This window comes from Salmo trutta, chromosome 12 (genome assembly GCF_901001165.1).
Source record: "Salmo trutta chromosome 12, fSalTru1.1, whole genome shotgun sequence".
Taxonomy (NCBI): Eukaryota; Metazoa; Chordata; class Actinopteri; order Salmoniformes; family Salmonidae; genus Salmo; species Salmo trutta.
The window spans coordinates 53,223,836-53,246,688 of NC_042968.1; the positions used below are offsets into that span (position 1 = coordinate 53,223,836).

Here is a 22,853-nt window from a genome sequence, read left to right on the forward strand (position 1 = left end):
GGATTGTGGTCTCCTGTGACCTGACCTGATCAGGACAGTCATGACACAGCTTAGCGTGAAACTTAGCAGTGTTGCAGTTCTTGACACACTCAAACCGGTGCTCCTGGTACCTACTACCATACCCCGTTCAAAGGTACTTAAATATTTTGTGTTGTCCATTCACCCTCTGAATGGTACACATTCACAATCCATGTCTGTTATCTCAAGGATTAAAAATCCTTCTTTAACCTTTCTCCTATTGTTCATCTCCACTGATTTTAAGTGGATTTAACAGGTGACATCAGTAAAGGATCACAGCTTTCACCTAGTCAGTATATGTCATGGAAATGCTTTGCTGCTAATGTTTTGTACACTCAGTGTATATCCATGTCTTCGTTCAGCCAGAAACATAAGATATTACAGATTTTCAATTAACTTATATTTTCTCGCCGATGTAGTCTTGTCAGGATGGTGCCTCGCCTGCCTCGCTTTCGCCGTTTCCTCTTTTGAGTCCCGGGAATTAGGGCCTTGTCCGGAGTAAGCAGAATGTCCAGAGCTGTCGACTCGTTGAAGTAGAAATGTTCATCCAAATCAAGGTTAGTGATCGCCTTCCTCATGTCCAGAAACGGTTTACTGTCATAGGAAATGATGGCGGAGACATTATGATCAGCGTAGAAAAAATAGCAGAATTGGTCAGGAGCCCATAAGACGGCTGCTATCCACTGCAGCGCCATCTTCATGTACAGAATGAGAAAGAAGATGTACAGGCAGGAAGAGTATACTGTTCTAAATTAGCAAGCCAAAGAGAATGATCCATCACATTGCATCAGGAAACTCTAAGTACAGTACATGTTTTTTTTGCATAGACTACTTCATAAACTATCTCCTCTATTATTCTAAGCTCACCTTCACTATATTGTTACCTGAATACCTCCATTTGCACCATGAGTGGTGATCTTCATACTGTGCAGTGTGTGTGTGTGGTGTGGCAATCACAGACGATTACCATTGTTACAAGGGTACAATAATGCCAAGAACAAATGTCAGCTGATGTCTTAAGGAACCAAATAATGCAGTCAACTAGATACTCCATGGATTGGATCAGCTAGAGCTGTCATCTCCCTTCAATGAATAAACATCGTCATATGTTCTCCTCTATTACTTCATAATAAATATGCAGGCCTTGATTCAACACTCCATTGATTTGTGGTACTTATGTCTGAGTAGTTTCCCATCAAGGTTTTCCATTTAAGTAGCCCTTTTCTTGCAACTTGAAACCACAGGCCATCATTAGCCCGTCCATGCAGAACCTCCTCTGCGTTCGCCGGGGCTTTTCATTTGTTTACCCTGAAAGGAAGTCATTTCTCAGTATTTCCTGGGACATAATGACCTGCATTAGCCAATTGTAGCTGGGAATTGATGAGGCTTGATTATAGATGTCGGCATAGCATTGGAAGGCCACACAGTATGTATAATGCATGTTGGTCATTTCCTCAAATCGTTTAGACATTGTAATCAAATCTGTCATGTTCACCAAAACATTTCATAAGATTAGGTTGTATCATTCAAGAATTATCTGTATTCTAAGCGACAGCTTTCAAAGTTCTTGACATTTTCCACACACACACACACACACACACACACACACACACACACACACACACACACACACACACACACACACACACACACACACACACACAGTTGAAGTCGGAAGTTTACATACACCTTAGCCAAATACATTTGAAATCAGTTTTTCACAATTCCTGATATTTAAGCCAAGTAAAAATTCCCTGTCCTAGGTCAGTTAGGATCACCACTTTATTTAAAAAATGTGAAATGTCAGAATAATAGTAGAGCGAATGATTTATTTCAGCTTTTATTTCTTTCATCCCATTCCCAGTGGGTCAGAAGTTTACATCCACTCAATTTGAATTTGGTAGCATTGAATTTAAATTGTTTAACTTGGGTCAAACGTTTTGACAGCCTTCCACAAGCTTGGATGAATAAGTTGGATGAATTTTGGCCCATTTCTCCTGACAGAGCTGGTGTAACTTAATCAGGTTTGTAGGCTTCCTTGCTCGCGCACACTTTTTCAGATCTGCCCACACATTTTCTATAGGAATGAGGCATTCCCTGTGGCTCAGTTGATAGAGCATGGGGTTTGCAACACCAGGGTTGTGGGTTCGATTCCCATGGGGGGCCAGAACAAAAAAAAGGGGAGAAAAAGCACGAAACGAAATGAATGTATTCACTACTGTAAGTTACTCTGGATAAGAGCGTCTGCTAAATGACTAAAATGTAAATGTCAGGGCTTTGTGATTGCCACTCCTATAGCTTGATATTGTTGTCCTTAAGCCATTTTGCCACAACTTTGGAATTATTCTTGGGGTCATTGTCCATTTGGAAGACCCATTTGCGACCAAGCTTTAACTTCCTGACTGATGTCTTGAGATGTTGCTTCAATATATCTACATAATTTTCTTTCCTCATGATGCCATCTATTTTGTGAAGTGCAACAGTCCCTTCCACAGCAAAGCACCCCCACAACATGATGCTGCCACCCCCGTGCTTCACGGTTGGGATGGTGTTCTTCGGCTTGCAAGCCTCCCCCCTTTTCCTCCACACATAACGATGGTCATTATGGCCAAACAGTTCTATTTTTGTTTCATCAGACCAGAAAGTACAATCTTTGTCCCCATCTTCAGTTGCAAACCGTAGTCTGGCTATTTAATGTCGGTTTTGGAGCAGTGGCTTCTTCCTTGCTGAGCGACCTTTCAGGTTATGTGGATGTAGATACTTTGTACCTGTTTCCTCCAGCATCTTCACAAGGTCCTTTGCTGTTGTTCTGGGATTGATTTGCACTTTTCGCACCAAAGTACGTTCATCTCTAGGAGACAGAAAGCATCTCCTTGCTGAGCGGTGTGACGGCTGCGTGTACAGATGAACATGGTACCTTCAGGCGTTTGGAAATTGCTCCCAAGGATGAACCATAAATTTCTTTCTGGGGTCTATTTTCCCATAATGTCAAGCAAAGAGGCACTGAGTTTGCTTGACACCTCCAATTGACTGAAATTATGTCAAATAGCCTATCAGAAGCTTCTAAAGCCATGACATAATTTTCTGGAATTTTCCTAGCTGTTTAAAGGCACAGTCAACTTAGTGTATGTAAACGTCTTACCCACTGGATTTGTGATACTGTGACTTATAAGTGAAATAATCTGTCTGTAAACAATTGTTGGAGAAATGACTTGTGTCAGGCACAAAGTAGATGTCTTAACTGACTTGTCAAAACTATAGTTTGTTAACAAGAAATGTGTGGAGTGGTTGAAAAATGAGTTTTAATGACTCCAACCTAAGTGTATGTAAACTTCCGACTTCAACTGTAGATATATATATATATATATATTTTGACTACCATTCAAAAGTTTGGGGTCACTTAGAAATGTCCTTGTTTTTGAAAGAAAAGCCGTTTTTTTCTCCATTGAAATAACATCAAATTGATAAGAAATACCATGTAGACATTGTTAACCTGTTGGGGATAGGGGTTAGTATTTGCACGGCCGGATAAAAAACGTACCCGATTTAATCTGGTTACTACTCCTGCCCAGTAACTAGAATATGCATATAATTGTTTGATTTCGATAGAAAACACCCTAACGTTTCTAAAACTGTTTGAATGGTGTCTGTGAGTATAACAGAACTCATTTGGCAGGCCAAAACCTGAGAAGATTCCAAACAGGAAGCGCTCTCTCTGACCATTTCATGGCCTTCTTGATCATCTCTAACCAAAACAGGGGATCTCTGGCATAACGTGACATTTTCTAACGCTCCCATAGGCTCTCAGAAGGCGCCAGAATGATGAATGGTGGCTTTGCAGGCCATGGCTGAAAAACATTAGCGCATTTGGTAAGTGGTCGATCTGACGACAATGAGACTGGAGGCGCGTGCACAAGCCGACACCATGTTTACTTTCTCTCTCTTTGAACGAAAACAACGACTCCCGGTCGGAATATTATCGCTTTTTTACGAGAATAATAGCATAAAAATTGATTTTAACCCAGAGAGGTTAATGTTGTAAATCACTATTGTCACTGGAAACGCCAGATTCTTTATGGAATATCTACATAGGCATACAGACGCCCATTATCAGCATCCACCACTCCTGTGTTCCAATGGCATGTTGTGTTAGCTAACCCAAGTTTATAATTTTAAATGGCTAATTGATCATTAGAAAACCCTTTTGCAAATATGTTAGCACAGCTGAAAACTGTCATCCTAATTAAAGAAGCACTAAAGCTGGCCTTCTTTAGACTAGTTGAGTATCTGAGCGTCTGCATTTGTTGGTTCGATTACAGGCTCAAAATGGCCAGAAACAAAGACCTTTCTTCTGAAACTCATCAGTCTATTCTTGTTCTGAGAAATGAAGGCTATTCCATTTGAGAAACTGCCAAGAAACTGAAGATCTCGTACAATGCTGTGTACTACTCCCTTCACAGAACAGCGCAAACTTGCTCTAACCAGAATAGAAAGAGGAGTGGGAGGCCCCAGTGCACAACTGAGCAAGAGGACAAGTACATTAGAATGTCTAGTTTGAGAAACAGATGCCTCACAAGTCCTCAACTGGCAGCTTCATGAAATAGTACCTGCAAAACACCAGTCTCAACGTCAACAGTGAATAGGTGACTCCGGGATGCTGGCCTTCTAGGCAGAGTTGCAAAGAAAAAGCCATCTCAGACTGGCCAATAAAAATAAAAGATTAAGATGGGCAAAAGAACACAGACACTGGACTGAGGAAGAATGGAAAAAAGTGTTATAGACAGACGAATCTAAGTTTGAGGTGTTTGGATGACAAAGAAGAGCATTCGTGATACGCAGAAAAAAAATAAAAGAGGCTGGAGGAGTGCTTGACGCCATCTGTCAAGCATGGTGGAGGCAATGTGATGGTCTGGGGGTGCTATGGTGGTGGTAAACTGTGTGATTTATGCAGGGTAAAAGGGATCTTGAAGAACGAAGGCCATCTCTCCATTTTGCAACACCATGCCATACCCTGTGGACGGTGCTTAATTGGAGCCAATTTCCTCCTACAACAGAACAATGACCCAAAGCACAGCTCCAAACTATGCAAGAACTATTTAGGGAAGAAGCAGTCAGCTGTTATTATGTCTTTAATAACCTGTTAGGGCTAGGGGGCAGTATTTACACGGCCGGATAAAAAACGTACCCGATTTAATCTGGTTACTACTCCTGCCCAGTAACTAGAATATGCATATAATTATTGGCTTTGGATACAAAACACCCTAAAGTTTCTAAAACTGTTTGAATGGTGTCTGTGAGTATAACAGAACTCATATGGCAGGCAAAAACCTGAGAAGATTCCATGCAGGAAGTGGCCTGTTTGACAAGTTGTTGTTCTTCTTGCCTCAGTTTATTGAAGACTGAGGATCTTTGCTGTAAAGTGACACTTCCTACAGCTCCCATAGGCTCTCAGAGCCTGTGAAAAAGCTGAACGATATCGATGCAGCCCCAGGCTGAAACACATTATCGCTTTTGACAAGTGGCCGATCAGAGGACAATGGGCTTAGGCGCGTGCCCGAGTCGACCCCATGCCTTATTTTCTTTCGTCTGTTTACCTAATTGCAGATTCCCGGTCGGAATATGATCGCTTTTTTATGAGAAAAATGGCATAAAAATTTATTTTAAACAGCAGTTGACATGCTTCGAAGTACGGTAATGGAATATTTCGAATTTTTTTGTCACGAAATGCGCCGTGCTCGTAACCCTTATTTACCCTTCGGATAGTGTCTTGAACGCACAAACAAAACGCCGCTGTTTGAACATAACTATGGATTATTTGGGACCAAACCAACATTTGTTATTGAAGTAGAAGTCCTGGGAGTGCATTCTGACAAAGAACACCAAAGTTAATCAAACTTTTCTAATAGTAAATCTGAGTTTGGTGAAGGCTAAACTTGCTGGGTGTCTAAATAGCTAGCCCTGTGATGCCGGGCTATCTACTTAGAATATTGCAAAATGTGCTTTCACCAAAAAGCTATTTTAAAATCGGACATATCGAGTGCATAGAGGAGTTCTGTATCTATAATTCTTAAAATAATTGTTATGCTTTTTGTGAACGTTTATCGTGAGTAATTTAGTAAATTCACCGGAAGTGTTTGGTGGGAATGCTAGTCACATGCTAGTCACATGCTAATGTAAAAAGCTGGTTTTTGATATAAATATGAACTTGATTGAACAAAACATGCATGTATTGTATAACATAATGTCCTAGGTGTGTCCTCTGATGAAGATCATCAAAGGTTAGTGCTGCATTTAGCTGTCTTCTGGGTTTTTGTGACATTATGTGCTAGCTTGAAAAATGGGTGTCTGATTATTTCTGGCTGGGTACTCTGCTGACATAATCTAATGTTTTGCTTTCGTTGTAAAGCCTTTTTGAAATCGGACAGTGTGGTTAGATTAACGAGAGTCTTGTCTTTAAAATGGTGTAAAATAGTCATATGTTTGAGAAATTGAAGTAATAGCATTTCTAAGATATTTGAATAACGCGCCACAGGTTTCCACTGGCTGTTACGTAGGTGGGACAATTTGGTGCCACCTACCCTAGAGAGGTTAATGGAGTGGCCAGCACAGTCACCGGATCTCAACCCCATTGAGCTGTTGTGGGAGCAGCTTGACCGTATGGTATGTAAGAAGTGCCAATCAAGCCAATCCAACTTGTGGGAGGTGCTTCAGGAAGCATGGGGTGAAATCTCTTCAGATTACCTCAACAAATTGACAACTAGAATGCCAAAGGTCTGCAAGGCTGTAATTGCTGAAAACAGAAGATTCTTTGACGATAGAAAAGTTTGAAAGACACAATTATTAAAAATCATTATTTATAAGTTTGTCAACATCTTGACTATATTTCCTATTCATTTTGAAACTCATTTCATGTATGTTTTCATTGAAAACAAGGACATTTCCAAGTGAAGCCAAACTTTTGAATGGTAGTGATATATATATATTTATAATATACACTGCTCAAAAAAATAAAGGGAACACTTAAACAACACAATGTAACTCCAAGTCAATCACACTTCTGTGAAATCAAACTGTCCACTTAGGAAGCAACACGGATTGACAATAAATGTCACATGCTGTTGTGCAAATGGAATAGACAACAGGTGGAAATTATAGGCAATTAGCAAGACACCCCCAATAAAGGAGTGGTTCTGCAGGTGGGGACCACAGACCACTTCTCAGTTCCTATGCTTCCTGGCTGATGTTTTGGTCACTTTTGAATGCTGGCGGTGCTTTCACTCTAGTGGTAGCATGAGACGGAGTCTACAACCCACACAAGTGGCTCAGGTAGTGCAGCTCATCCAGGATGGCACATCAATGCGAGCTGTGGCAAGAAGGTTTGCTGTGTCTGTCAGCGTAGTGTCCAGAGCATGGAGGCACTACCAGGAGACAGGCCAGTACATCAGGAGACGTGGAGGAGGCCGTAGGAGGGCAACAACCCAGCAGCAGGACCGCTACCTCCGCCTTTGTGCAAGGAGGAGCAGGAGAAGCACTGCCAGAGCCCTGCAAAATGACCTCCAGCAGGCCACAAATGTGCATGTGTCTGCTCAGACGGTCAGAAACCACCCTCATACCACCCTCAGACTCCATGAGGGTGGTATGAGGGCCCGACGTCCACAGGTGGGGGTTGTGCTTACAGCCCAACACCGTGTAGGACGTTTGGCATTTGCCAGAGAATACCAAGATTGGCAAATTCGCCACTGGCGCCCTGTGCTCTTCACAGATGAAAGCAGGTTCACACTAAGCACATGTGACAGACGTGACAGAGTCTGGAGACGCAGTGGAGAACGTTCTGCTGCCTGCAACATCCTCCAGCATGACCGGTTTGGCGGTGGGTCAGTCATGGTGTGGGGTGGCATTTCTTTGGGGGGCCCTACAGCCCTCCATGTGCTCACCAGAGGTAGCCTGACTGCCATTAGGTACCGAGATGAGATCCTCAGACCCCTTGTGAGACCATATGCTGGTGCGGTTGGCCCTGGGTTCCTCCTAATGCAAGACAATGCTAGATCTCATGTGGCTGGAGTGTGTCAGCAGTTCCTGCAAGAGGAAGGTATTGATGCTATGGACTGGCCCGCCCGTTCCCCAGACCTGAATCCAATTGAGCACATCTGGGACATCATGTCTCGCTCCATCCACCGACGCCACGTTGCACCACAGACTGTCCAGGAGTTGGCGGATGCTTTAGTCCAGGTCTGGGAGGAGATCCTTCAGGAGACCATCCGCCACCTCATCAGGAGCATGCCCAGGCGTTGTAGGGAGGTCATACAGGCACGTGGAGGCCACACACAGTACTGAGCCTCATTTTGCCTTGTTTTATGGACATTACATCAAAGTTGGATCAGCCTGTAGTGTGGTTTTCCACTTTAATTTTGAGTGTGACTCCAAATCCAGACCTCCATGGGTTGATAAATTGGATTTTCATTGATTATTTTTGTGTGATTTTGTTGTCAGCACATTCAACTATGTAAAGAAAAAAGTATTTAATAAGATTATTTCTTTCATTCAGATCTAGGATGTGTTGTTTAAGTGTTCCCTTTATTTTTTTGAGCAGTATATTTATATGTCGGCGGTCGACGTCACCGGCCTTCTAGCCATCGCCGATCCACTGTTCATTTTCACATTTACATTTAAGTCATTTAGCAGACGCTCTTATCCAGAGCGACTTACAAATTGGTGCATTCACCTTATGATATCCAGTGGAACAACCACTTTACAATAGTGCATCTAAATCTTTTAGGGGGGGGGGGTTAGAAGGATTACTTTATCCTATCCCAGGTATTCCTTAAAGAGGTGGGGTTTCAGGTGTCTCCGGAAGGTGGTGATTGACTCCGCTGTCCTGGCGTCGTGAGGGAGCTTGTTCCACCATAGGGGTGCCAGAGCAGCGAACAGTTTTGACTGGGCTGAGAGGGAACTGTGCTTCCTCAGAGGTAGGGGGCCAGCAGGCCAGAGGTGGATGAGCGCAGTGCCCTCGTTTGGGTGTAGGGACTGATCAGAGCCTGAAGGTACGGAGGTGCCGTTCCCCTCACGGCTCCGTAGGCAAGCACCATGGTCTTGTAGCGGATGCGAGCTTCAACTGGAAGCCAGTGGAGAGAGAGGAGGAGCAGGGTGACGTGAGAGAACTTGGGAAGGTTGAACACCAGACGGGCTGCGGCGTTCTGGATGAGTTGTAGGGGTTTAATGGCACAGGCAGGGAGCCCAGCCAACAGCGAGTTGCAGTAATCCAGACGGGAGATGACAAGTGCCTGGATTAGGACCTGCGCCGCTTCCTGTGTGAGGCAGGGTCGTACTCTGCGAATGTTGTAGAGCATGAACCTACAGGATTGGGTCACCGCCTTGATGTTAGTGGAGAACGACAGGGTTTTGTCCAGGGTCACGCCAAGGTTCTTAGCACTCTGGGAGGAGGACACAATGGAGTTGTCAACCGTGATGGCGAGATCATGGAACGGGCAGTCCTTCCCCGGGAGGAAAAGCAGCTCCGTCTTGCCGGAGGTGGTGATCTTGAGGTGGTGATCCGTCATCCACACTGATATGTCTGCCAGACATGCAGAGATGCGATTCGCCACCTGGTTATCAGAAGGGGGAAAGGAGAAGATTATTTGAGTGTCGTCTGCATAGCAGTGATAGGAGAGACCATGTGAGGATATGACAGAGCCAAGTGACTTGCTGTATAGCGAGAATAGGAGAGGGCCTAGAACAGAGCCCTGGGGGACACCAGTGGTGAGAGCACGTGGTGCAGAGACAGATTCTCGCCACGCCACCTTGTAGGAGCGACCTGTCAGGTAGGACGCAATCCAAGCGTGGGCCGCGCCGGAGATGCCCAACTCGGAGAGGGTGGAGAGGAGGATCTGGTGGTTCACAGTATCAAAGGCAGCAGATAGGTCTAGAAGGATGAGAGCAGAGGAGAGAGAGTTAGCTTTAGCAGTGCGGAGAGCCTCCGTGACACAGAGAAGAGCAGTCTCAGTTGTATGACCAGTCTTGAAACCTGACTGATTTGGATCAAGAAGGTCATTCTGAGAGAGATAGCAAGAGAGCTGGCCAAGGACGGCACGTTGAAGAGTTTTGGAGAGAAAAGAAAGAAGGGATACTGGTCTGTAGTTGTTGACATCGGAGGGATCGAGTGTAGGTTTTTCAGAAGGGGTGCAACTCTCGCTCTCTTGATGACGGAAGGGACGTAGCCAGCGGCCAAGGATGAGTTGATGAGCGAGGTGAGGTAAGGGAGAAGGTCTCTGGAAATGGTCTGGAGAAGAGAGGAGGGGATAGGGTCAAGAGGGCAGGTTGTTGGGCGGCCGGCCGTCACAAGACGCGAGATTTCATCTGGAGAGAGGGGGGAGAAAGAGGTCAAAGCACAGGGTAGGGCAGTGTGAGCAGGACCAGCGGTGTCGTTTGACTTAACAAACGAGGATCGGATGTCGTCGACCTTCTTTTCAAAATGGTTGACGAAGTCATCCGCAGAGAGGGAGGAGGGGGGAGGGGGAGGAGGATTCAGGAGGGAGGAGAAGGTGGCAAAGAGCTTCCTAGGGTTAGAGGCAGATGCTTGGAATTTAGAGTGGTAGAAAGTGGCTTTAGCAGCAGAAACAGAAGAGGAAAATGTAGAGAGGAGGGAGTGAAAGGATGCCAGGTCCGCATTTGTTTTGTCTTTCTTTTACACACCTGGTTTCAATTCCCCGATTACATGTTCATTATTTAACCCTCTGTTTTCCCTGTGGTTTTTGTGCATGATTGTTTTTGTATGTTCGGTCCGTTATTACTTGTATTACTCATCTCTGCTGTCCTGCGCCTGACTCCTCTGCTCCAGCTACACCCAGACCACTACAGAATCACGCACCTGAAAATGGAGACAGCAGCAGCAGACAACCCCCCTGTTGCAACGTCTCGGCACCGCCATGGATCGCGTGCTGCAGACGATGGACCGATGGGAGACAGGAGGAGTTCTTCCAGCGCCTCCACCGGCACCACTACAACAGGCACCACTGTTCATCACTCCTTCACCCGGTCCCAGTGGGATTCGGCTCGTGCTCCCGAGGGAGTATGATGGGACGGCTGCCGGATGCCAGGGGTTCCTACTCCAGCTGGAACTCTACCTGGCGACCGTCCACCCGGCTCCTTCGGGACGTGAGAGCGTGTCCGCCCTCGTCTCCTGTCTCTCAGGGAAAGGCCTGGAGTGGGCCAACGCCGGATGGGGGGAAGGTGAAGAGGTGTTGAACCATTATGCAGAGTTCACCCGCCACTTTCGGGCAGTTTTCGACCACCCGCCTGAGGGTAGAGCGGCGGGTAAATGTCTGTTCCACCTGAGACAGGGGACGAGGAGCGCACAGGAGTTCACTTTGGACTTCCGGTTCCGGTTTGAGGTCCAGCCATTACCACACCTATGAAGTCTCTACGATAAACTCCTGTGAGATCAATATTGTACAAAATGTCCAATCAAACTGAAGTGAGCTTGTGTATCTATAATGGCAGGATTAAATTGGAGTTGATGCTTTAACCTCTATGGGCTAGGTGGGACGCTTGCATCCCAACTACTCAACAGCCAGTGGAATCCCGTGGCGCGTTATTCAAATACCTTAGAAATGCTATTACTTCAATTTCTCAAACATATGACTATTTTACAGCATTTTAAAGACAAGACTCTCGTTAATCTAACCACACTGTCCAATTTCAAAAAGGCTTTACAACGAAAGCAAAACATTAGATTATGTCAGCAGAGTACCCAGCCAGAAATAATCAGACACCCATTTTTCAAGCTAGCATATAATGTCACATAAACCCAAACCACAGCTAAATGCAGCACTAACCTTTGATGATCTTCATCAGATGACAATCTTAGGACATTATGTTATACAATACATGCATGTTTTGTTCAATCAAGTTCATATTTATATCAAAAACCAGCTTTTTACATTAGCATGTGACTAGCATGTGACTAGCATTCCCACCGAACACTTCCGGTGAATTTACTAAATTACTCACGATAAACGTTCACAAAAAAACATAACAATTATTTTAAGAATTATAGATACAGAACTCCTTTATGCAATCGCTATGTCCGATTTTAAAATAGCTTTTCGGTGAAAGCACATTTTGCAATATTCTGAGTAGATAGCCCGGCATCACGGGCTAGCTATTTTGACACCCACCAAGTTTGTCCCTCACCAAACTCAGATTTACTATAAGAAAAATTGGATTACCTTTGCTGTTCTTTGTCAGAATGCACTCCCAGGACTTCTACTTCAATAACAAAGGTTGGTTTGGTTCCAAATAATCCATAGTTATATCCAAATGGCGGCGTTTTGTTTGTGCGTTCAAGACACTATCCAAAGGGTAAAGAAGGGAGACGCGCCCGACGCGAAATATTCCATTACCGTATTTCGAAGCATGTCAACCGCTGTTTAAAATCAATTTTTATACGATTTTTCTCGTAAAAAAGCGATAATATTCCGACTGAGAAACCCTATTTTCGTTCAAAGACGAAAAAATAAAAACATGGTGTCGGCTCGTGCACGCACCCCCAGTCTCATTGTTCTCAGATCGACCACTATCCAAATGCGCTTCGACCACTATCCAAATGCGAAATAGTCAGAGAGGGCGCTTCCTGTTTGGAATCTTCTCAGGTTTTGGCCTGCCAAATGAGTTCTGTTATACTCACAGACACCATTCAAACAGTTTTAGAAAAACTTTGGAGTGTTTTCTATCCAAAGCTAATAATTATATGCATATTCTAGTTTCTGGGCAGGAGTAATAATCAGATTTAATCGGGTACGTTTTTTATCCGGCCGTGAAAATACTGCCCCCTATCCATAACAAGTTAAAATAAACCTACTAGTAAAATTATAGACTGATAATTTCTTTGTAAGTGGGCAAACGTACAAAATCAGCAGGGGATCAAATACTTTTTTCCCCCACTGTATGACACAGAGGAGCGGTCCATAGATCACACTCCTATACTTCCGGCCTCTTGCCTGGTGGCACCGGTGGTGTGGGAGCTGGACGCGGACATCGAGCGGGCGTTATGTACAGAACCCACTCCCCTCCAGTGTCCAGCTGGGTGTACATTCCGTCTGCTGTCCACGACCGTTTGATCTATTTGGCCCACATGTCACCCTCCTCTGGTCATCCTGGTATCGGTCGGACAGTGCGCTGTCTTAGTGGGAAGTACTCGTGGTCCACCTTGGCCAAGAACGTAAGGGTTTATGTTTCCTCCTGCTTGGTGTGCGCCCAGTGCAAGGCCCCTAGGCACCTGCCCAGAGGGAAGTTACAGCCCTTACCCATTCCACAACGGCCGTGGTCGCACCTATCGGTGGACTTCTTCATGGGTCTTCCTCCCTCACAGGGTAACACCACGATCCTGGTTGTTGTGGATCGGTTCTCTAAGTCCTGCCGTCTTCTTCCTTTGCCCGGTCTCCCTACGGCCCTACAGACTGCGGAGGCCCTCTTTACACACGTCTTCCGGCACTACGGGGTGCCTGAGGATATAGTGTATGATCGAGGTCCCCAGTTCACGTCAAGGGTCTGGAGGGCGTTCATGGAACGTCTGGGGGTCTCGGTCAGCCTTACCTCAGGTTTTCACCCCGAGAGTAACGGGCAGGTGGAGAGAGTGAACCAGGATGTGGGTATGTTTCTGCGGTTTTATTGCCATGACCGGCTGGGGGAGTGGGCAGCGTTCATCCTCTGGGCAGAGATGGCCCAAAACTCGCTCCGCCACTCCTCCACTAACCTCTCCCCCTTCCAGTGCGTACTGGGGTATCAGCCGGTTCTGGCACCTTGGCATCAGAGCCAGATCGAGGCTCCTGCGGTGGACGAATGGTTTAAGCGCTCGGAGGAGACCTGGGACGCCGCTCATGTGCACCTGCAACGGGCCGTGAGGCGTCAGAAGGCGAGCACCGACCGCCTCCGCAGTGAGGCCCCGAACACCGGGGGACCGGGTGTGGCTCTCGACCCGAAACCTGCCCCTCCGCCTGCCCTGCCGGAAGCTGGGCCCACGGTTTGTGGGGCCATTCAAAGTCCTGAGGAGACTGAACGCGGTTTGCTGCAGATTACAGCTTCCACCCGATTACCATATTAACCCCTCATTCCATGTGTCTCTCCTCAGGCCGGTGGTGGCTGGTCCACTCCAGGAGTCTGAGGTGTGGGAGGTTCCTCCGCCCCCTCTGGACATTGAGGGGGCCCCGGCGTATGCTGTTCGAGCCATACTGGACTCGAGGCGTCGAGCGAGGGGCCTTCAGTACCTCATGGAGTGGGAGGGGTACTGTCCGGAGGAGAGATGCGGTTTGCCGGTGGCGGACGTTTTGGACCATTCGTTGCTGCGGGAGTTCCACCGTCTCCATCCGGATCGCCCTGCGCCTCGTCCTCCGGGTCATCCTCGAGGTCGGTGTCAAGGGGGGTCAATTTGAGATTCTTCAAAGTAGCCATCCTTTGCCTCGACGACAGCTTTGCATTCTCTCAACCAGCTTCATGAGGTATTCACCTGGAATGATTTTCCAACAGTCTTGAAGGAATTCCCCCATATGCTGAGCACTTGTTGGCTGCTTTTCCTTCACTCTGCGGTCCAACTCATCCCAAACCATCTCAATTGGGTTGGGTGATTGTGGGGGCCAGGTCATCTAATGCAACTCCATCACTCTCCTTCTTGGTCAAATAGCCCTTACACAGCTTGAAGGTGGTGTTTTGGGTCATTGTCCTGTTGAAAAACAAATGATAGTCCCACTAAGCGCAAACCAGATGGGATGACGTATCGCTGCAGAATGCTGTGGTAGCCATGCCTTGAATTCTAAATAAATCACAGACAGGGTCAGCAGCAAAGCACCCCCACACCATCACACCTCCTTCTCCTCCATTCTTCACGGTGGGAACCACACATGCGGAGATCATCCGTACACCTACTCTGCGTCTTGCAAAGACACAATGGTTGGACTAAAAATCGAACAAAGGACAGATTTCCACCAGTCTAAAGATAGCCCTATTTTCTGTATAGCACCCCTACCTTGTCACAACACAACTGATTTGTTCAAACGCATTGAGAAGGAATGAAATTCCACAATTGAACTTTTAAGAAGGCACACCTGTTAATTGAAATGCATTCCAGGGGATTTCCTCATGAAGCTGGTTGAGAGAATGCCAAGAGTGTGCAAAGCTGACATCAAGACAAAGGGTGTGCTACTTTGAATAATCTAAAACACATTTTTCTTTACTACATGATTCCATATGTGTTATTTCATAGTTTTGATGTCTTCACTATTATTCTACAATGTAGAAAATAGTCAAAATAAAGAAAAAACCCTTGAATAAGTATGTGTGTCAACTTTTGACAGGTACTGTGTGTGTGTGTGTGTATGAAATAGGAAATGGGTAAAACAGTAAGTAAACATTATTAAATTGATGTACATAGGGAAGCAGCCTCTAAGGTGCAGAGTTGAGTAACCGGGTGGTAGCCGTCTAGTGACAGTGACTAAGTTCAGGGTAGGGTTTTGGGTGGAGGCCAGCTAGTGATGGCTATTTAACAGTCTAATAGCCTCGAGATATATAAGCTTTTTCAGTCTCTCAGTCCCAGCTTTGATGAACCTGCACTGACCTACTGGATGATAGTGGGGTGAACAGGTCCTTGATGATCTTCTTGACCTTCCTGTGACACCGGGTGCTGTAGATGTCCTGGAAGGCAGGCAGTGTGCTCCCGGTGATGCATTGGGCAGATGGCACCACCCTCTGGAGAGCCCTGCAGTTGTGGACGGTGCAGTTGCCGTACCAGGCATTACACAGCCGACAGGATGCTCTCAACGGTGCATCTGTAAAAGTTTGTGAGGGTCTTAGGGGCCAAGACAAATTTCTTCAGCTTCCTGAGTTTGAAGAGGCGCTGTTGCACCTTCTTCACCACACTGTCTGTGTGGGTGAAGCATTTCAGATTGTCAGTGATGTGTAGGCCATGGAACTTGAAACTTTTCACCTTCTCCACTGCTTCCCCTTCGATGTGGATGGGGGTGTTTTTTTCCTCACTTCCTCCCAGTTGAATGTCTCGTTTTTGTTGGTAATCAGGCCGACCACTGTGTCGTCTGCAATCTTGATGATTGAGTTGGAGGTGTGCGTGGCCATGCAGTCATGGGTGAACATGTAGTACAGGACGAGGCTGAGCACGCACCCATGTGGGGCCCATGTGTTGAGGATCTGTGTAGTGGAGGTGTCAATGTCTACCTTCACCACCTGGGGGCGGCCCCTGAGGCAGTCCAGGACCCAGTTACACAGGGCAGGGTTCAGGCCCAGGGCCCCGAGCTTAATAATGAGCTTGGAGGGTATGGTGTTGAAGGCTGAGCTGTAGTCAATGAACAGCATTCTTATATAGGTATTCCTCTTGTACAGATGGGATAGGGAAGTGTGCAGTGCGATGGCGGTTGCGTCATCCGTGGATCTATTGGGGCGGTAGGCAAATTGCAATTGGTCTCGGGTGTCGGGTAAGATGGAGGTGATATGATCCTCAAAGTACTTCATGATGACAGAAGTGAGTGCTATGGGTCGATAATCATTTAGTTCAGTTACCTTCGCTTTCTTGGGTACAGGATCAATGGTGGACATCTTGAAGCTTTTGGGGACAGCAGACTGTGTCACTTTGTCATGTCAGACAACATGTTGTCTGGAACATTGACATTACTGCATTGTGATAGATATACGCCCATTGTTCATAAACCGTGTTTCCAAAGCATTTTTCACACATCTCCATTCCAGCATTGTTGACAACACTTGCTACTCTTTTAAACTCATCTCAATATGGTGAGGGATTATTGTTTCTGAGAGCAGGGCATCAGAATCTAAGGTTTGCTCCGTTAAGGCTACAAGACAAGTCTGGAGCACATGGACCTCCACTAAACAGATGTTGGACTGTGCGGGGAGATAGTTTGTCAAATGTGACTCATTTCAGGAAACTAGGTGTATGTCGCAGATCAATACTTCACAGGAGAGCCATTTGAACGTAAACTTTAGGTAGAGGCCTACAATAAGGAAATATTCCAGGTAAACAGAAAGTTGACAGATATAAATATTAGATGATGCTTACCCAGACACACTTGTCTAAATTGATGGGTCATGTGAAATAAATGCTTTAACCCTGAGCCACATCCAGTGGTAAATAAAATACTAAATTGTCATACTTGAGTAAAAGTATAAATCATTTCAAATTCCTTATATTAAACCAGACAGCACAATTTCTTTATCTTTTTTTTTTTTTTTTTTTGAGGGATAGCCAGGGACACACTCCAACACTCAGACATAATTTAAAAACATAGCATTTGTGTTTAGTGAGTCTGCCATATCAGATGCAGTAGGGATGTTCTCTGGAAGTGTGTGAATTGGACAATTGTCCTGTCAAAATGTACTTTTCGGTGTCAGGGAAAATGTATGGAGTAAAAATTACATTATTTTCTTTAGGAATGTAGTGAAGTAAAAGTAAAAGTTGCTAAAAATATAAATTGTAAAGTAATGTACAGATACCCCCAAAAATTACTTAAGTGGTATGTTAAAGTATTTTTACTCAAGTACTTTTGACCACTGCCCAAATGCCTTTACAACAGTACATTAGCCTACTGTATATACTGTTACACACGCACTTATCACATAGTATTCCATACATAAGTTAATTAAAATTATTTTCACCTGTAGTGCTGGTACTGCTTGATCTGTGGCAGCGGCCTGAAGTACAGAGTCAGGTGTTGTTGCCAGCCATAGCTTTCCACCAGCACCGTACCATCCTCCAGTCCAACCAGCTGTGGGATGTTGACCCCTGTCACAGTGCTGTCCTTCACAACAGCAGGAATCTCAGACACAGTGTTCACTCTGGTCTTTCACTACACACACTTCATGCACATAATGTTAGATAGCTAGCCAGCCATCTAACATCAGCTAGCTAGCTAACAGCAAGCTTTAACTAGTAATACAAACCGATTTTCATAGCTACCTAAAGTTAACGAAATAGGTTCAATGTTAGCTAGCTAACATTAGGCTATAACTAGCAATGCGAAATGGTATTCTGAGAGAACATCACTAACGTTAACCTCTCTAGGGTATGTGGGACGAAATCGTCCCACCTACTCAACAGCCAGTGGAATCCCGTGGTGCGTTATTCAAATACCTTAGAATTGCTATTACTTCAATTTCTCAAACATATGACTATTTTACAGCATTTTAAAGGCAAGACTGTCGTTAATCTAACCACACTGTCCGATTTCAAAAAGGCTTTACAACGAAAGCAAAACATTAGATTATGTCAGCAGAGTACCCAGACAGAAATAATCAGACACCCATTTTTCAAGCTAGCATATAATGTCACATAAACCCAAACCACAGCTAAATGCAGCACTAACCTTTGATGATCTTCATCAGATGACACTCCTAGGACATTATGTTATACAATACATGCATGTTTTGTTCAATCAAGTTTATATTTATATCAAAAACCAGCTTTTACATTAGCATGTGACGTTCAGAACTAGCATATCCACCGCAAACCTCCGGTGAATTTACTAAATTACTCACGATAAACGTTCACAAAAAACATAACAATTATTTTAAGAATTATAGATACAGAACTCCTTTATGCAATCGCAATGTCCGATTTTAAAATAGCTTTTCGGCAAAAGCACATTTTGCAATATTCTGAGTAGATAGCTCGCCATCACGGGCTAGCTATTTTGAACCCCACCAAGTTTGGCCCTCACCAAACTCAGATTTACTATAATAAAAATTGGATTACCTTTGCTGTTCTTCGTCAGAATGCACTCCCTGGACTTCTACATCAATAACAAATGTAGGCTTGGTCCAAAATAATCCATAGTTATGTTCCATCAGCGACGTTTTGTTCGTGCGTTCTAGACACTATCCGAATGGTAAATAAGGGTCGTGCGCATGGCGCATTTCGTGACAAAAGATTTCTAAATATTTCATTACCGTACTTCGAAGCATGTCAACCGCTGTTTAAAGTCAATTTTTATGCCAGTTTTCTCGTAAAAAAATGATAATATTCCGACCGGGAATCTGCAATTAGGTAAACAGCCAAAAGAAAATAAATCACGGGGTCGAATCGGGCACAAGCATGAAGCCCTTTGTCCTCTGATAGACCACTTAGCAAAAGCGCTTCTGTGTTTCAGCCAGGGCTTTGAATTACGTCATTCAGCTTTTTCCCGTGCTCTAAGGGCCCATGGAAGCCATAGGAAGTGTCACGTAACAGCAGAGATCCTTTGTAATGGATAGAGAGAATCAACAAGGGGAAGAAATGGTCAGACAGGGTACTTCCTGAACAGAATCTTCTCATGTTTTGGCCTGCCAAATGAGTTCTGTTATACTCACAGACACCATTCAAACAGTTTTAGAAACTTTGGAGTGTTTTCTATCGAAAGCTAATAATTATATGCATATTCTAGTTTCTGGGCAGGGGTAATAATCAGATTAAATTGGGTACGTTTTTTATCCAGCCGTGAAAATACTGCCCCCTAGCCATAAGAGGTAAATCAATAAATGAAACACGAATAACGCACAGACATGAAACTGAAACAGAAACAATGATGCCTGGGGAAGGAACCAAAGGGAGTGACATACATAGGGAAGGTAATCAGGGATGTGATGGAGTCCAGGTGAGTCTGACGACGCGCAGGTGCTCGTAACGATGTTGACAGGTGTGCGCCATAACGAGTAGCCTGGTGACCTAGAGGCCAGAGCGGGACTATACGTCATAGTTGGATAACAGATCAGCTCTCGGAAGTCATTAAGAGGGGGCTTCTATCTTCAAGATGCTTTAAATGCTTTATTATCCAAATGTTTAAAGTACGTGCTGGCGACGGAGAGAATGCATTTGACGGTTTTTAATATTATGGCTTTCAGGAGGAACGGAAAATTGCTTGTCAATTCAGAAACCATGTGCCATGGAATCGGTACATCGAAAATCTCTTCTATAATCTATTTTGCAGTCTATATGGCACAGCTGTCAATTTTACAAACAGATAGGCAATTTGTGCCACAGTTTAGACTACCGATAGATCAGCGTTTTAACTCCCCCTTGTGATAGTGTGGCGCTATGACAGAATGCCACCATTTACCACTAACGGTAGCGGCATAAGCTCAAAACTTTTAAAGGAATAACCACTGTACCTTGCATAGTGGAGTCTTGTTTAGACATGTAGCTAGCTAGCTAAACAATGAATCATAATCCCACCTCATAACGTTACTACCATGCATGAATCTGCAGGTAGCTAACCAACTAGATTCAGTGTTAGCTAACTAGCTAACATTAGGCTATAACTAGAAATGCAAATGTCTCTGAGAGGCAAATAATATTACTACACAGATCATACACGTAACGTTAGCTAGCAAGCCAGCCAGCTAACATTAGCTAGCTAGCTAACAGTACATTTTAACTTGATGAAAACTACTTTCATCAAGTTAAAATATACAACAGCCTTCTGTGTGTTCTCTTCTCGACACCCTCCGCATATTTGTAATCAAACACCAGAATTTTCTCCGTCTCCTTAGCTATCATACTCTGCTTCCACTGGGCATTCCACTCATTTCAAAACTCTGTCCACCAGAAAGTGGAGAGCAACACTTTTGCAGTTATTCAGGTTATCTTTCAAAAAAGCTGCATTAGAAAGGATTACCTACACATATTGAGCAGCCCTTTGTTAAAGACAGAAGTGAGCTACATCGCAGACGAATCCGAACTCATCTCTCGGCATGTCCAGCCCATCCATTATCTCAGCCAATCAATGCTAGCGGGAAAGTTCCTGTCTTTTATTTTGGCTAAACCAACTGGGCTCATAATTGATCAATTTTACTTATATTTACAGAGTAGTCACAGCTGTCAGGCTGAACAGCCTACACATCCCTGCTATAGCATTTGTTTTCCTCTCTTTGGCTGTTGACATACTCCCGTTTGACGGACCAAGATGACCGAACGCAGCCCCATTTTGAGAATGTGACAAAATGACAAAGCCACAGAGATTAACAGTATTAGCACTGTTGGCCCTGCTGTCACCAACCGTGGCTTTAGAGCAGGCATAATCACCCAGCATCTGCATGGGCTACTACTGTCCTATACTATTGGAGCACTGCTTGCTGCAGTCTCAGTCACATCAACTCCTCAAGTATCTCCCACTCAATTGGGAAAGGGGCTCTGAACAAGAATTACTTTACTGTACCTCCCAACACTGCATAATGAATGAAATACTGCTGCTCCAGTCCTGCAGTTCTCGTCTGGACACTTCTCTCTACTTATCTCATTTCGCAGAAAGGTGACATTTGTAAGAATGGCAAACATTTGAAACAAAATTGCATTTCGTCACAGCTTTTGTTCAAAGTTTGTCTTCCATGATATGAGCATTATTGATAGCACTATTGCTTTTCACTTCCACGAAACGGCAGTTCACTCCCAAATTCTCTGTAGTCAGGTTTTTTCCGATAGGTTTATTTCCTCTCAAACTGTATAATGCAAAGTAATTCTTAGCTTGTTTTTCTGGAAGTAGAGATGGCTACTTGCATTTCATTCCAGAAAAATGCCAATTTAATTTGACACATTGCCTCTGGGTTGTCTTTTGTATTATGTATAATTTAGATGACAGTGTTTTTTCTGGAGTTTCATCTGTTACCGCTATAGTTCATTTGAATTCTGATGTTTGAGGATCAGAAAGAAAAACAGTGCATTTTGCTATTTTCTCACAGATCAGTCAAGAAACTGTGTAAGCGAGAGAAAAAATCTTAGTGGCTTCAGTTGTTGCTCTCAATGTACTCTCCCAGTCCTTAAGGACCACGGTAAATAATGATATGCCGTGCACGTAGCACTAATGATAATGGAGCTCCCTCCTTCTCCCTCGCCTCCATTGAATGACTGACTTCCTGCCCATAGCTCTATTACAGGCACTAGTGGGATGGGGCGGAGTATGTGCATGTGTCAGACGGTCACACACAGAGGTCTTTTAACTGAGAAACAAATGAGCCTTTACCACAGGCACCAGGCTGGCGGACAGGGGGAGGCGAGGACAGAGAGCCAAGGCACTAACACACCCAGCCTCTCCTTAATTCTTTCCCCTGTAAATGACTCAACTGCCCATTTTTGTCACATCAAAGCCAGGGCAAGGAGCCGAGGCTGGGACTATCCAGTGGTCATTCTTTACATTTTTAAGCCCCCTACATACAGTCGTGGCCAAAAGTTTTGAGAATGACACAAATATTAATTTCCACAAAGTTTGCTGCTTCAGTGTCTATAGATATTTTTGTCAGATGTTACTATGGAATACTGAAGTATAATTACAAGCATTTCATAAGTGTCAAAGGCTTTTATTGACAATTACATGAAGTTCATACAAAGAGTCAATATTTGCAGTGATGAAACTTCTTTTTCAAGACCTCTGCAATCCGCCCTGGCAGGCTGTCAATTAACTTCTGGGCCACATCCTGACTGATGGCAGCCCATTCTTGCATAATCAATGATTGGAGTTTGTCAGAATTTGTGGGTTTTTGTTTGTCCACCCGCCTCTTGAGGGTTGACCACAAGTTCTCAATGGGATTAAAGGTCTGGGGAGTTTCCTGGCCATGGACCCAAAATAACGATGTTTTGTTCCTCGAGCCACTTAGTTATCACTTTTGCCTTATGGCAAGGTGCTCCATCATGCTGGAAAAGGCATTGTTCATCACCAAACTGTTCCTGGATGGTTGGGAGAAGTTGCTCTCGGAGGATGTGTTGGTACCATTATTTATTCATGGCTGTGTTCTTAGGCAAAATTGTGAGTGAGCCCACTCCCTTGGCTGAGAAGCAACCCCACGCATGAATGGTC

The 22,853-nt window shown here is 44.6% G+C and overlaps 1 protein-coding gene across 1 annotated transcript in view; it reads left to right on the plus strand.

Annotated features, from left to right (window-relative positions):
* Positions 1-411: 411 nt before the first annotated feature.
* The window catches only part of LOC115203779 (pro-neuregulin-1, membrane-bound isoform-like), a 127,751-nt gene continuing 105,309 nt past the window's right edge, over positions 412-22,853 (plus strand). The window contains exon 1 of the mRNA XM_029768763.1: positions 412-575. The gene's annotated coding sequence lies outside the window, so the exon portion shown is untranslated. The remainder of the gene's footprint in view (positions 576-22,853) is intronic.